The sequence below is a fragment of the Myotis lucifugus genome, unplaced genomic scaffold (genome assembly GCF_000147115.1).
Source record: "Myotis lucifugus unplaced genomic scaffold, Myoluc2.0 scaffold_6, whole genome shotgun sequence".
Taxonomy (NCBI): domain Eukaryota; kingdom Metazoa; phylum Chordata; class Mammalia; order Chiroptera; family Vespertilionidae; genus Myotis; species Myotis lucifugus.
Genome location: NW_005871054.1, coordinates 14,022,296 through 14,037,137, shown reverse-complemented (window position 1 = coordinate 14,037,137; position 14,842 = coordinate 14,022,296). Strand labels below are relative to the sequence as shown.

The following is a 14,842-nucleotide window of genomic DNA, read 5'->3' as shown; positions in this document are numbered from 1 at the left end:
TCTATTGCCTCTTTAGGGTCTCTGTGGTACCTTCTTCTGGAAACTGTGCCTCCGTGTTTCCTATGTACCGTGCTCTCTTCTCTCTGAACAAACTCTGGCCGTTAACAGTGACAGATCAAGTCAGTCAGAGCAGTGCTTTACTGACGGGGTCTCCTGGGGGCTCAGCCCTCTGCTGGTGCAATCAGATTCCGAAGCCAGGATCCTGCCCAGCAGACGTGCAGCCTGCTTGGACAGCCAAGGCCACCACCCACGGAGGCGCTGGCGACTATGGCAGGAGAGATTGGCCGTGAGTGCTGCCCGTGAGCCCTGTCTGTCTGCTTTCAGAGGCCGGGAGGCCACCTGCTGGGTAGGAAGCCCTGTGCTCACGCCTCCTCTGCTCTCCTGCCCATCACAGCCTCCAGGAGGCTGGAGCCAGACTGTCACCCCTTGGACCCTGTCGGGTGCTCAGTACGTAGGAAATGGTTTCAGAACTTCAGGACTGGAGGGAGGCAGTCCCATTTCTCATCTCAGAGGTGAGGAAACAGAGGCACAGGAGGCAGCATGACCTGCCCAAGGTGACGGCCAGGTGGCAGAAGCATGGCCGGGCTGAGAACCGGTTTCCGACCCCTAGCCCAGTCGACCGCCCGAGCTGCCCCTGCTAAGGGAGGGCAGAGGCACCGATGCAGGCTTCAGGCTGGTCCCTGCCTTCTGGCATTCTCAGCAAAGCACTCAGGATCGTCACTGTCACAAGAGGAGACAAAACATCCGATCGGGAAGAGCAGGCCCCTGGAGACACCCCACAGAGCTCTATAGCTGATTGCCACCAGGCCCAGCGGCCTCCTTGCTCGTCCCAGGCGGCTGCTCCCAGAAAGGGGGTGGGGAGCAGAGACCACAAACGTTCTTTCTGTCTCGGGCTTAGCACCTGGGGCTGCAGACAAAGCCCCGTCGCTGGGAAGATTTAGGGGTGATTCTGTAGGAAGCCAGAGTGTAACAAGCTTCAGATCAATGGCTCACTACGCAGAAAGCTTCTGCCCACCACCCGAGAGAGGCTCCCTCACACGCTAACCCGCATCTTCCCCCTGAAACATCTTAGCCCCATGAAGCAATAAAACAGTCTGGCCTAAGTTACCGGACCTCTTTGAAGTCCTGGAGAGGCCCATAAATAAGGCAGGTCCCCGGGATGGGGGGCGTTCATTTCGAGGGATCCCCGTACAACTCTTTCAGAGTCTCATTGATTTGTAGCCACCTCTAAGTCAATTTCCTGGGGCTCATAAATCTTGATGGGAGCAAAACTAAAATGTCATCGATATTTATTTGATGCATTTCTTACCACTCCATAGGAGAGGAAGAAGGAAAAAAATGTCGGCATTCTCACCCGCCACCCCGGAGCAGGCATGGGACGCGGCCGATCCCCACGCCTCGAAGACCGCTCCGTCGTGAACCATAAACCCCGGGTAACAAATGTTCCATTTCATGGTCAGCAAGAGTGGTAACTGTCACTGGAGAAATAAAATTGAGTTATTGTTTCCAGTTTCAAAAGAACAGCAACAAGTATAAAAAAAAAAAAAAGAAACACAACTGTATGCGATCCCTGTCCTCTTCCCCTCAGACACCTGCAGCCATCTAATGTTTCACCGAATCCTGCCACATAAATGCATAGCTTCACTCACTAATCCATATGGCTCCAGAGACCACTGTTACATGAGAACTTAAACTGACGGGGCCAGGCAGCCCAGGGCAGCTTAATCTTTTTTAATTCAAATCGACTGAGTCCCATGTGGCCCGGAGATGATACCCTATATGCTGCAATCAGACTGACCTAGACTGCTCGTGCTCTAAATGATTAATGAAACTGCCTCGAGTTTGTTTCTATGGTGATTGGAAACCCGACCCGGACAGAGGAATCTGCCATTCACGGTGAACAGAACGGAAAGGGGGGCACTGGGGACCCAGCCGCTGGTGGTGGAGGGAAGATGCCCAAAGGCTTCGAGTTCCTCTCCCTGGCCTGACTCAGTGCAGGGAGGGGACAGGGAGAAAATGGCCCTCTTAGGGAAGTTTTAATGCAACCAAATTGCAGAATTGTTTTCCCCCCTCAAAGAATCTAAAACGTGTAAGTATTCCTAAAGCCACTGACTGAACAGTTGAGGGAAGATAGCATTTAACTCACCTTTGGTTTCTTAAAATAAGTACACGAGTAAATAAAAGAAAACCGTGAAATCCTGGATCCCTTCTTTAGAATGAATGGTTTTGTCCTGTGAGGAACATTACCAAACCAGCTCAGACCTCACATTACCTGTTTACTCTTAGGCCATGTGCAGCTTTGTTTCTGGTCCTCATAGGAAATGGGTCATATTTGGGCTTCGCCCGGCAGAACTTGCTGTCAGAACTGGCAGCGGCAGGCAGGGTGGGACTCCGGGGGAATTAGGTGCTGCTGGTAGAGAAGCATTGGGTATGAATGGTTAGTGCCAAAGGTCACTGGATGCCATCTGCCTGGGGGAACAGTTGGGTCCTATTTGAGGATGGAGCCCGTCCTAGCTTTCCTATTGGAGCCCCCACACCCTGCTCAGGCGCCCCAGCGTTACAAAATCCTGAACCTTTAAGAGGTCTAAAGCAGGGAACACCAAAGAACATACCCTGTGACTTAAACATCTAAGGCTTAACCAGTGTGGCTGTTGACTGAGGGAGAATGAGTATGAAGGTTGGTGGGGGCATTGCTTCCCTCCTGCCCACCTGCCTTTCTTCACATGGGCACTGGCCACCTCCTTAAACACACTGTCCCCTGCCTCTGAGCCTCTGATGGTCCATGTTCCCAAACTTGACTAAGACATGCAGGGTCCCCCAAGGTTTCTTCCCACCTCCCCATTCCAGCTCCATCTCCCATTCATCTCCGTCAACTGTTCTCTGTATGTCCTTCACGAACGTCCCATTCTCTGCCTTTGCTTTGCTGTTCCCTCTGCCTGGAATGCCCTTCCCAACTCCAGGTGCTGGAACAATCCTCTCTGTTCCCCAAGACCCAGCTCACATGCCACCCCAGCACCTGGACATCGCAGCTCCTCAGCCATAGGCCTTCCTTCCCCGTGTTGTGCCTTTTGTAATAGTGTGTCCCAGGCTCTGCCGTGTGTGATGGGACATCTGCCCCCAGTTACAGAGCTTGGCACATAGTGTGTGCTCAATCCATGTTTGGTCGATTGAACTTCTTCCACCCCTACTCCTTGGTCCCTGGCTCCACTGACTGCTAGCGGGACGTTCATCTGGCCATTATATCTGCTGTCCCCTGACAGTCACTGCTAGCTGTCCCTGCGTGAGCAAAGGCTTCCTGACCTCGTGGTTCAGCAAACACTCAGGGTTCCTGGAAAGCAACCAGTCACTGCTCTGACCCAGCGGGAGCTCATCTGGCCCGTTTCTCCAGATTGAAACCTTCCCTGTGTTAGGCCTGAGCTGGGACCACCGGGCAGAGTGCTGCTTGGAGGGTCTGAGCCTGGCCTCTCACCCTCGCCCCTTTATGGAGACTCGGCCATGCCAGGTGCACCTGTCAGGCAGCGCCCTCCTCTGCCTTTGGCAGGGGAAGGAGAACCTGAGGAAGAAGGGGCCTCAGCCAGCCTCTCGCCCATCCAGTCAGATGTATTCACCAATTACCACTGGTAAGCAATCCCTGGCCTTATCTGACTCTCCCACAGAGGGGATATCATGTGTGCCTGTTTCATTCTCTGGGGACACAGGTGTGGGGCCCTGGCGGGAGGCAGTGGCAGCCAGATGCCTAGGGACAGATATTTGGGTGAGCAGGGACAGGGTGACTGCTCCTGGCAAGTGATAAGCCTGAGTGAGTGGTGTCGCCAGCATCGTCTCCATTCACCAAATTGCCCACCCAATTTCTCACCTGGCGTCCCCAGGCCACTGCCAGAGCTCAGGGAGTCCTCACTCACTGGGCCCAGCCTCTGTCTCCTCATTTGTGAAGTGGACAAGGTCGCTATCCTTGAGTCGGTAGCACTCTGTAAGGTAAAGAATATCCCTCCCCTGTTCCCCTCATCCCCCCTTGCACCCAACCAAAATGCTCCTTGTCATGCTGTCCATTTTAAAAATCACATTTCATTTTGAGGGGTTCAGAAGAAGTGCCATTGCCTCCATTCAAAGGGCCTTCCCTGGGTGATGTAAGGGCTCTGCACTGCCGGGGCCAGGCCAGGCGGGGGTGGTGGGGTGGGAGGCTGGAGGTGGGGGGCTGGGCCAGCAGAAGTTGGGGACCCAGTCAGCTGCTGAGGTGAGGAATGTGAGATGTGCAAGAGATGTGGCGAGAGGGAAGTGAAATCATGAATATTTAGAAGCGGGGGAGAGTGGAATTCAATCTGACACTGATACACACACAGGAGGTTGGATTGATAGCAATAATCTAAAATTAGAAGCAGTCTGTCAGGGGCGTTTAGAGCTCAGGCCCTAGAGGCAGCCTGGGTTAAACACTCCGAATCTGCCACTTACCCGCTGAGTGGCCTTGGGCGGGGAACTCCACCTCTCTGTGCCCTCGACTTCCTCATCTGTAACACAGGGATAATGAAGTACTTCCTTTATGGTGTGGCGGTGAGGACTGAGTTCACCAGGCAGTGCGGGCACAGTGTGAGCTGGCTGCGTTTATAACTGAATGAAGGTCAGCATCACGTCCTTCCTAGATGCTATCGGGTTCCTTCCTTCTCCTGGCGCTCCTTTCCCTGCTTCCCAAATCCTCGGCCACCCTCCGTCCCCTTTTAGTTTGCTTTGGAGGGAAGGAGGGTGTGGTCCACCACTGTCCCACAGAAATCTAATGCAGAATGCATGAAATTTAAGACCTTCTAGAAGCCCCTCTCTAAAAGTAAAAATTAATGTTACTAACCTACATCACTTAACCCAATACATGTAAAATATTATCCTTTCAACATGTAATGAATAAAAAAATTGTGGAAGATATATATGTGTATATATTACCTCTTAATTACATGGATGGATGTATTACATCCATGTATATATTTTACATCCTAATCTTTGAAATCTAGTGCATATTTTATACCTACAGAATATCTTGAGTCAGGCACTAGATTGTCATCTGAAATACTTGATTGTATTTAGATTTCATTAAACTGACAGTTGAAAAGTAGCTCCACATACCTCAGTTGTTCCACACAACTTGATTCAGCTTTCCAATAACTGAAACCAGTATCAATTTTTAAATTAAAATACAGTAAGTATTCAGTTTTTCAGATGCACTGTCATCTTCACTTGTCAGCAAAGATCTAGAAGTAGCTGTGGGAAAAATGAAGCTTGAACAAATGCTACCTGTCTGTAGGCACCTCAGACACAAGGAACAGAGACCCTGACAACATCCTGAGCTTGTCCCTAGTGGTGGTAGGGATGGGTGGGGTGGGGTGAGGAATAGGTGCACTGAGAATTTTCTTTACTCCTTTGAGAACCAATGCATACCAGCACCCACCATCCTCCAGGTGCCAGAGATGCAGCATTAGTGCTCTGGACTGAATTGTGGTTAAAATCTATCTGCCACCTTCCAGTCTCTAACTTCCGGGGAGTGGTGGACTCTGAAATGTGACATCCCTGCCCTGACATTAGTCTGGTGCAGGAATCTGACTGCAGCGCCATTGTGTTAACATGGCAGGTGAGCGCCTGCTGTGGGCCAGGCACCATGATCTCAAGTGGGGTGCAGCTTGATGGGTGACCAGCACCTTTGGGTGGGTTGGAACCTCTAGCTCCCTATTGCTTCTGGCTGTGTTGGAAGCCTGTGGCTTCCCCGTGCCCACTGCACTGTGGCTTTCCCCTGACCCCATTCAACCGGACCCCCCCATTGCCCCTCCTGTCATATCCACCTGGTCACCATCCTCAGCATAAGCGTTGGGGTGTATTTTGGCTCCGGATCTTTGCTAATGACCTTCCCATTTATAATCCTCATCACTTATTCAGATCCTACCTGCTGTCAAGGTTCTCCTTCTCCAATCAGCCTCCGGCCCACGAGATCTCCTTTTCCTTGTATTCATAGCTATTACTGTGTTGGTGGTGAGCTTGGAGCTACATGGAGGGCAGGCAGCATTATTTAACGACTCACGTTCATGCTTTGTCTCACAGTGTCCCTGAGAGCTGGACTGCCTGTCATTCATTCTTCTATGAGTCCTACATTCACTCCCTTCCCACCCTCCTCTCCCTGCCCCTCTCAGCACCTGGACACACAGGAGGTTTTCAGGAAATACCTGCTGATGAACTGGTAGCCTAGCCAGGAGGTCAGCCCATGTCATAAGGCTTAGGAGCCCATTTCCCGGGCAATAACGTATCCACCAAGGATTTGCTCCTTCCACCATTATGTTCAAACAACACAGGCTACCGCTGAATCATTTGTGGGAAAAGAATTGCCCTGAAGCCAGCCTTCATTGACTTCTCTGACAGAGAGCTTTCTCTTTCTACTGATCTGATTGGAGAAAACAAAATGCTTTGCTCCCTCAATTAAGACTTTAGTCACGTATGGAAATGTTTTGCTATGGAGCAAATGAATGGTAACAGTAATAACAGTAGTGAGCATCACTCACATCATGGATCACTTTCCATTTGCCAGACACTGTGCCAAGTGCTTCACACATATCATTTCATTTCATTCCTACAACAACCCACTGAGGGAGGTACCACTAGGAAGCCTGGGGTGAGGGAAGGCGTCAAGTGCTCATGCTTTGGGAATGGGCAGCCTGGCACGCCATTGCCAACTGTGTGATTTTGGGAGAGTGTGCTAACCTCGCGGTAAATTCCTGTGAGGAATGGAGAGATGATGTATGCAAAGTGCTTAGAAATGCACGTTCTACTTTTTCAAAATATTTTAGCTGTTGTCATCATCAGCCCCCACTTTCTAGATGGGGACACTGAATTACAGAGAAATTAAGTCGGTTGCTCCAAGTCCCAGAGTTAGCGATACCTTAAGATTTAAACCCTGTCTGACCTCATCATCCTTGCTTGTAATCACGACACTACAATGAATACTTTGCCCCGGGTCCTGTGCTGGACAGTCGGCAACCAATGATCTCATTCAATCTTCCAAATAATTCTGTGAAATGAATTTATCTCCTGGGCAGGAAGGGGCCTGTCGGGGCTGCCAGCTGGAGCAGTATTCGAGGAGGATGGCCCTCCTGGGTAAGAGGGGGCTGCCCCACAGACCCATCCATGGAGTATTGGGCCAGAAGGGAAGGCTGCTGCCCTGGTGGGAAGGGCAGGTCTGGGGGTTACGTAAAAGGGGTGTCAAAGGAAAGCATTCATGTGAGGTCAGGGAAGTTTTCCTGGAATGGAAGTTCCACCTAAAACAGCTGCAAACTTGCTGAAAACAGGGTTGGTTTTTTTGTTTTTGTTTTGGGGGGTCTGTTTTGTTCACTTTTATGCTAGAACTCACACAGTTCCTGACATAGAGTAAGGGCTTAATAAATATTTACTGAATACATGGAAGGTGAGCTCAAGTTATGCTCCAGGCAGAGAAAACAGTGAGTGCGAAGGCCCAGAGGTACAAGCGAGGGGGCCATTGGGGGAGCACATGGATCAAGCCTCTTCTCAACCATGGCAAGCCGTGCTCTGTGGGGCTCCCTCTGGGTGGGGCTGGATATGAAGGCTCACGGGAGTCCAGTTGGCTAAGCAGGGTAGCAGTTCACTCCAGGGCCTGGGGTGAAGCCCTCGGAGCAATGAAGAGGACTACCCTTGCATCCTCAAGCACAGGTGGGATGATGGCAGGAGGCAGACAGACAGAGGAGAGCCCAGGCAGGTGGCACAGGAGCCAACCCCCAGCACCATAGATGCAATGTCAGAGAAAAGTTCAAGGAAATAGAGGAGGTGCTCACTGTAGAAGGTGACAGTGTCAAGTGAATGGGAAAGACGCGTTCTTCTTTAGGAGTGACACTGGTTAAGAGGAAATTCATCTCAGTAAGTGTTTCTTGATTGCTTATTGGAAAATGGTTACAGGTGGGAAGTTTTTGCAAAGCTCTCTGTACCTTCCTCCCCCTCTGCTCTTATATCTCTTCTTTGATTTATAAGCTGTGTCAGCTTAGATGCCAACTTCTCCAGGACACCTTCTAATCCTCAAGCCATTCCATCTCCCATCGCCCCACCTGCAGACCTCACACATCACAGGAAGCCCTTGTGCTTTATGCTGCAGAGAAAAATCTCTGTTAAAATACCGATGTCCACTAGCACAGCGCCAAAGGCCTGAGGCACATTTTGTTAATGTGAAAGAGAGATCTGCAGCTCAATTGTCATCAATTGCAAAATTATTGGATTAAATTAATATGTTGAATAATTTAGTCAAATGGTTCAAAACCCAAAAAATACACAAAGACATACAGTGAAGTCAGGCTCCCAACTTGGTCCCCTCTGTCATATGTATGCTCCTTGCCTCAAAAACTAAACCAAACTAGCTACCACTGTTATTAGTTTTTCATATGTTCTTCCAGAGACTTCTAGATATATATCAAGTACTATTTTTAAGATACAAATTATATCATTCCATATACACTGTCCTTCACTTTGCTTTTTAAAAAGCTTAGCAACAGATCCTTAGAATCTTTCTATATTTGTATATAAAGAGCTTCCTTGTTTTATTTTAAAGTTGTATAACATCATATTTTACAGAGACACTGCAATTTATTTAACCACTACTCTATTGGCGGGTGCTTAAGTATTTAAGTTGCTTCCAGTCTTGTGTTAGTCTACGCCAGTGATGGCGAACCTATGACATGCGTGTCAGAGGTGACATGCAAACTCATTTTTTTGGTTGATTTTTCTTTGTCAAATGGCATTTAAATATATAAAATAAATATCAAAAATATGTCTTTGTTTTACTATGGTTGCAAATATAAAAAAATTTCTATATGTGACACGGCACCAGAGTTAAGTTAGGGTTTTTCAAAATGCTGACACGCCGAGCTCAAAAGGTTCGCCATCACTGGTCTAAGCCGTACTGTAGTGAATAATCTGATATTTAGACAATAGTAAATGTGGTCCTAGAATTCATACTATAGAAATAATACCCCTTCACACACACACATACATACACTCCTTATAGTTTAGAAGGCATCTTTTTTAAAAATAACATTTTACTTTGAGATAGTCACAGATTCACACACAGTTGTAAGAAATAATTCAGAGATATCCCGTGTACTCCTCAACCAGTTTCCCATAACTGGTTACAAAACTATAGCATGATATCACAAGGAGGAAACTGACATTGATGCAATCCACTCACGTGGTTCAGATTTCACCAGTTTTACACGTGTGTATTGTGTGCACGCTCATGTATGCATTTAGTTCTGTGAAATTTTATCACCTGTGCAGGTTTGTGTATCCACCAGCAGAGTCAGGATAAGAAGTCCCAGTACCACAAGGATCCCTTCCTCTAGCCTTTTATAGCCACACCCACCTTCTCCTGGCTCACTGCCTCCTTCGCACCCTCACTCAGTCCCTAACCTCTGGCAACCTGGAAACTTTTGGCAATCTGTTCTAATTCTCTATGCTTTTGTCATTTCAAAATGCTACATAAATAGAATCATATGTCATATATGATACGCTTGGGACTGACTTTTTAAAATCAGCATAATCCCCTTGAGATGCATCCAGGTTGTTACATCTATCAATAGTTTTTCTTTTCTTTCTTTCTTTTTTTTTTTTTTTCTTGCTGAGCAGCATTGCAAGGTGTGGGTGGACTACAATTTGTTTAACCATTCGCTCATTGAAGGTATCTGGGTTGCTTATGGTGATCCTATATAATAAAAGGCTAATATGCAAATTGACCAAACAGCAGAACCACTGGTCGCTATGATGTGCACTGACCACCAGGGGGCAGATGCTCAACGCAGGAGCTGCCTCATGGTGGTCAGTGTGCTCCCACAGGGGGAGCGCTGCTCAGCCAGAAGCCAGGTTCATGACTGGTGAGCAGAGCGGCAATGGCAGGAGTCTCTCCCGCCTCCGCAGCAGCACTTAGGCCTGCTCCCCAGGGGGGAGCCGGCAGGCAGACATCCCCCAAGGGCTGCTGGACTGTGAGAGGGCACAGGCCAGGCGGAGGGACCTCCCCCCTGCCGAGTGCACGAATTTCATGCACCAGACCTCTAGTTGGCAAAGAAAAATAAAGCTGCTATGAACACTCCTGTACAGGTTTTTGTGTAAATTTAAGTGTCCATTTATCTGGAATAAATGCCAATGGTACAATTAATTGCTGGATTGTATGGTGTTTGCATGTTTTGTTTCATAGAAACTGCTGAACTTTTCCAGAATGGCTGTGCCATTTTTTATTTCTACCAGCAATGTATGAATAATTCACAACTTGCCAACATTTGCTGGTGTCACTATTTTTTTTTAAATTTTATCCTGATAGGTGTATGCATTTCTTTTTAAATTTCTCACCACAATCTTCCAGTTTTAAGTCTTCTGACTTTAAAGCCACTTGTCAGTAATAATAACAGTTGCCCTTTAGTGAGCCCATACTATACACCAGACCCTGTGAGGGGTATTTTATATACATTGTCCTATTTAATCATTTCCTTTATCCCTCAGCACAAATGTGAGGCAGGATAATGCCCTATCCTCCTTTCCCTTTGGCAATCACCATAGTGTTGTATCTATGAGGGGTTTTTTTTGGTGTTTTTTGCTTAATCCCTTCACCTTTCTTCACCCAGCCCCACCAGAGCCCAAGGTGAATGGCTGCGAACGAAATTTTGTGCATTGGCCCTTTAAGAAGGTGCCTGTGTCTCTAGCAGACTCCCATCTCTCCCTGGCAGATAGAATCCCCCTGACTTTCACAGCCAGATGTTATGTGGGTGCCTCTTCCTGGCAAGGGGTTGAGACCCCACACTTCTCTGGGGGAACCTTTGCAGCTAAGATATCCCTCTGGAATCTCAGCCACCACCAGTGGGAGTGGGCCCAGCCCTTCTCGCATCTCCGCCCCTCCTACCAGTCTCCATGTGGCTTCTTCCGTAACTCCTTGGTTATAAGACTTCTCTCCAGCTCGTCTTCGGTTGGTTGTTCAGGTTGATTGGTCTATATTCTAGGTGTAAGTCCAGGTTGGTCCAAGGAGGAGGTGAGTGGAACATCCACTCACTCCGCTGCTATCCTGTGTGCCCAGGACTCTGTTTCTTTACTTGGGCAATGGAGATGGCCCTTAAGGTCCCTTCTGGCTCAAACTTTCTGTGGAGGGGACATAATTAAAGAAGGTATTACCCACTGATGAAGGCAACATATTTACATGTATGACCCAACAACGGTGGGGACAATCAGGATGTGTCTGTGAAACTGGGAAGCCCAGGAGGGCAGGCATAAGAGAATTAGGAGGAGGTGGGTTTTGAGGATGCTCGTCTGTTATGGTCAGTATAAGGTGTTCTTTTGTTTGGCTAGTAGACTAGTGACACCCTAAAAGTCCCGAGTTCCTACAGCCCCGGTTTCCCATCCACCAGCAACACTCTGAGTTGATTTCTTGCAGGTTCTGTGGCCCAGCCGTTCACCGCCTGCCCCCCCGCCCCCGCCAGCGCAGCCTCTGGTGCGCACGTGGGCTGCAGCTCGCTCCCCCAGACTGGAGACACGTTTGGTTCCTGTAAGTAGCTTTGACAGAGCTCAGCAGTATTCCCTGGATGAAAGCTGTTTTCTTTTAAAAAGCAGATGTTGATGACAATAAAGTCTGAAGAGAAGACTGCAATATAAGTGGATTTTTAAATCACTTCTACTTAGAGGAATTCACAGGACATGTTTTAGAAAATATAGCCCCCTACATGATTCCTATTACTAGCCCCATTGATGAAAAGGCTCAAGCACATTTGGTTTAACATCCTTAATACAAAGGGGCACCTCAAAACACATTTCCAGATGAAAACCAATGTAGATTTTTTTCCTTTTCAATTAGACCTTACTTTCTGTCAATGGGCTCCCCTGTTACCTCTTTTTCCTTTTTAAAAATTCTCTTTCTATACAGCTGTCAGATTATAAAGTTGTACACCTGAAATTTATATAATATTATAAACCAATGTTGCCCTGATAACTTTAATTTTTAAAAAAATAAAATCCACTGTGAAAAAAAAGGGAAAAAAATCCTTGTGCAGATGAGCCCACAATTAAAATATTTAAAATGTTTTTTTTAAATATATTTTATTGATTTTTTACAGAGAGGAAGGGAGAGAGATAGAGAGTTAGAAACATCGATGAGAGAGAAACATCGATCAGCCGGCTCCTGCACATCTCCTACTGGGGATGTGCCCGCAACCCAGGTACATGCCCTCGACCGGAATCGAACCTGGGACCTTTCAGTCCGCAGGCCGACTCTCTATCCTCTGAGCCAAACCGGTTTCGGCTAAATATTTAAAATGTTAATTGGAGCCCTCGCTGGTTTGGCTCAGTGGTTAGAGTGTTGGCCTTCAGACTGAAGGTTCCTGGGTTTGATTCTGGTCAAGGGCATGTACCTTGGTTGCAGGCTTGATCCCCAGCCCTGGTCAGGGCACGTATGGGAGGCAACTAGTTGATGTGTCTCTCTCACATCGATGTTTCTCTCTCTGTATCTCTCCCCCTCCCTTTCACTCTCTCTAAAAATCAATGGAAAAATATCCCCAAGTGAGGATTAACAAACAAACCAAAAGAAATTAATTGGAAAAAAAAATTCTCTTTCCTTTATGAGACAAAAAAGGAGCAAAATTAAAAATAATTTTGTTAATAATATATTTATTTAAAAAAGGAAACACATTAATATGATCAAAAAATTTAAAAGACCAACAAAAAAATCAGCAAAAACCTTCTCTCCCACCCTACTCCATCCATTCAATTCCCCCTCCCAAAGGCAACCTGCATTATTGTTTTGTGTGCACCCTTGCAGAGGTATGTTACTCAAACACAAACACCCACCTATTGTTTTTCCCCCCTTTTTACCCATTATAGTCACACACTGCTCTATTGTTGTTTTTTTCATTTAATAATATATTCTGGGGAACATTCCTTTTCATTACATAAAGACATTCTTTTTTCAGCTGTATAGTATTTCACTGTAATTTATTTAGTAAGTCTCCTATGGATAGATATTTGGATTGCTTCCAATCTGTTGCTATTGCAAAAAGACTGCAAAGAAGTGCCTTATATATGAATAATTTCTCACATATGCTCGTATAATCATAGGATAAATGACTAGAAAAGGAATTTTAAGGTCAAAAGATATGGGCATTTGTAACTTTGGTGGGTTAAATTTTCATTTTAAAGTCGCCTATAATCCCTTCTCCCGTGTTAGTCATGCTAACATTTTTATTTATAATTTTCCAGAGTGGCTCATGGAACAAGCATTTACTGAGCCCCTAGGGGCTAAGTGTTCTGTTAGGCACTGGTTACAACACTAAACAAAACCAACTTAGGGAGGAGGCACGCGGTGGGTCCACTGCAGCCACTGATAGGAATTGCTTCATGGCACTTGGGTTTAAAAGGAGGACTCCACAAAAATCCCACCAAAGCTGGCTCTCAGCTCCACCCATGCCAAGGTCTGTACTAAGTCCAACATTAGTTGTTGGGGTCATTTCCTTTCCCATGGATTGTACCAAAATCCTGGGGTTTTTGTGGCCAGAAAATCGGAAGCAGCTCTCACATGCTCAGCCCACCGTCCCAGTCCCTGCAGTGCGCCTGTTCTGCCTGCTCACAGCCCCCGCTGCTCCCAGCAGCCCCGTGGCTCCCACCAGCTAGGCTTGCTTCAGAGTTGGAGGTACTGGGTTTTCAATCTCAGAGGAAATCCCTGCTCCCACTGCATTCTGTCCCTGGGAATTTACTCAGTCTCCCGGCACCACCCCCTCTGCCTTCCCCCCAGTTTCATTTTATTTCTTTCAATTACAGTTGACATTCAATATTATATAAGTTTCAGGTGTACAGAAAGTGGTTAGACATTTATATCACTGACAAAGTGATTCCCCCATACCCACCTGGCACCATACATAGTTATTACAATATTATTGACTGTATTCCCTCTGCTGGGCTTTACAGCCCAGGGGTTATTAGGAAACTATAGATTTGTACTTCTCAATCCTTTCACCGTTACCCAGCCCCCAGGCCCCCTCCCACCTGACAATCATCAGTTTGTTCTCTGTATCTACGAGTCTGTTTTTGTTTTGTTTGTTCATTTACTCTTTTATTTTATTTTTAAAAATACATGTATATTTTTATTGAAGGGAAAGGAGAGAGAGATAGAAACATCAGTGATGAAAGAGAATCATTGATCGGCTGACTCCTGCACGCCCCCCACTGGGGATTGAGCCCACAACCCGGGCATGTGCCCTTGACTGGAATCAAACCCAGGACCCTTCAGTCTGCAGGCCGATGCTCTATCCACTGAGCCAAACCAGCTAGGGCAATTTACTCTTTTTAAAGAAATCCAAAACACTAATTCAAAAAGACATATGCATCCCAGCATTATTTACAATAGCCAAGATATGGAAGCAACCTAAGTGTCCATCAGTAGACAGATGGATAAAAAAGGTGTAGTACATGTATACAGTAGAATATTACTTGGCCATAAAAAGGAATGAAATCTTACCATTTGTGACAACATGGATGGACCTAGAAGGTATTATGTGAAGTAAGGTAAGAGTCAGAGAAAGACAAATACCATATGGTTTTGCTCATATGTGGAACCCTCCACCATCTTTTCAAAACACCAGTTTCCAGTCCTTCTTTCCCTTGCCCAGTGCTAGCTGTATCCTCCAAAGCCCTCCAACACCTGGGAGAGGGGACTTTCCCACAACAGCCTAGATGCTGGGCCACGAAGGTTAAGCTGCTTTGAGAACTAGGGAGAGAGGAATCACATCTTCCTTCCTGAGGTTTCTCTATTTGTGGGAATAAAGCAAAAATTCATACATAAAGTCCCACT

The 14,842-nt window shown here is 46.9% G+C and overlaps 2 long non-coding RNA genes across 3 annotated transcripts in view; both read right to left on the bottom strand.

Annotated features, from left to right (window-relative positions):
• LOC106695112 overlaps positions 1-14,842 on the bottom strand; it is a 50,668-nt gene that overhangs the window by 2,174 nt on the left and 33,652 nt on the right. Inside the window, exons 4-5 of one of the 2 annotated variants that reach the window (XR_002827125.1) lie at positions 2,273-2,410; positions 1,355-1,478 (exon numbers count right to left, since the gene is read on the bottom strand). This is a non-coding gene — a long non-coding RNA (uncharacterized LOC106695112). Of the gene's footprint in view, positions 1-1,296; positions 1,479-2,272; positions 2,411-14,842 lie in introns of those variants that run through there. The other variant, XR_002827124.1, reaches the window with a different exon arrangement.
• Positions 3,928-11,341, bottom strand: LOC111824007. Its single transcript, XR_002827128.1, has 4 exons — positions 10,916-11,341; positions 5,921-6,018; positions 5,110-5,244; positions 3,928-4,505 (listed from the first exon to the last, which is right to left on the bottom strand). It is a non-coding gene; the product is annotated as an uncharacterized LOC111824007 (long non-coding RNA).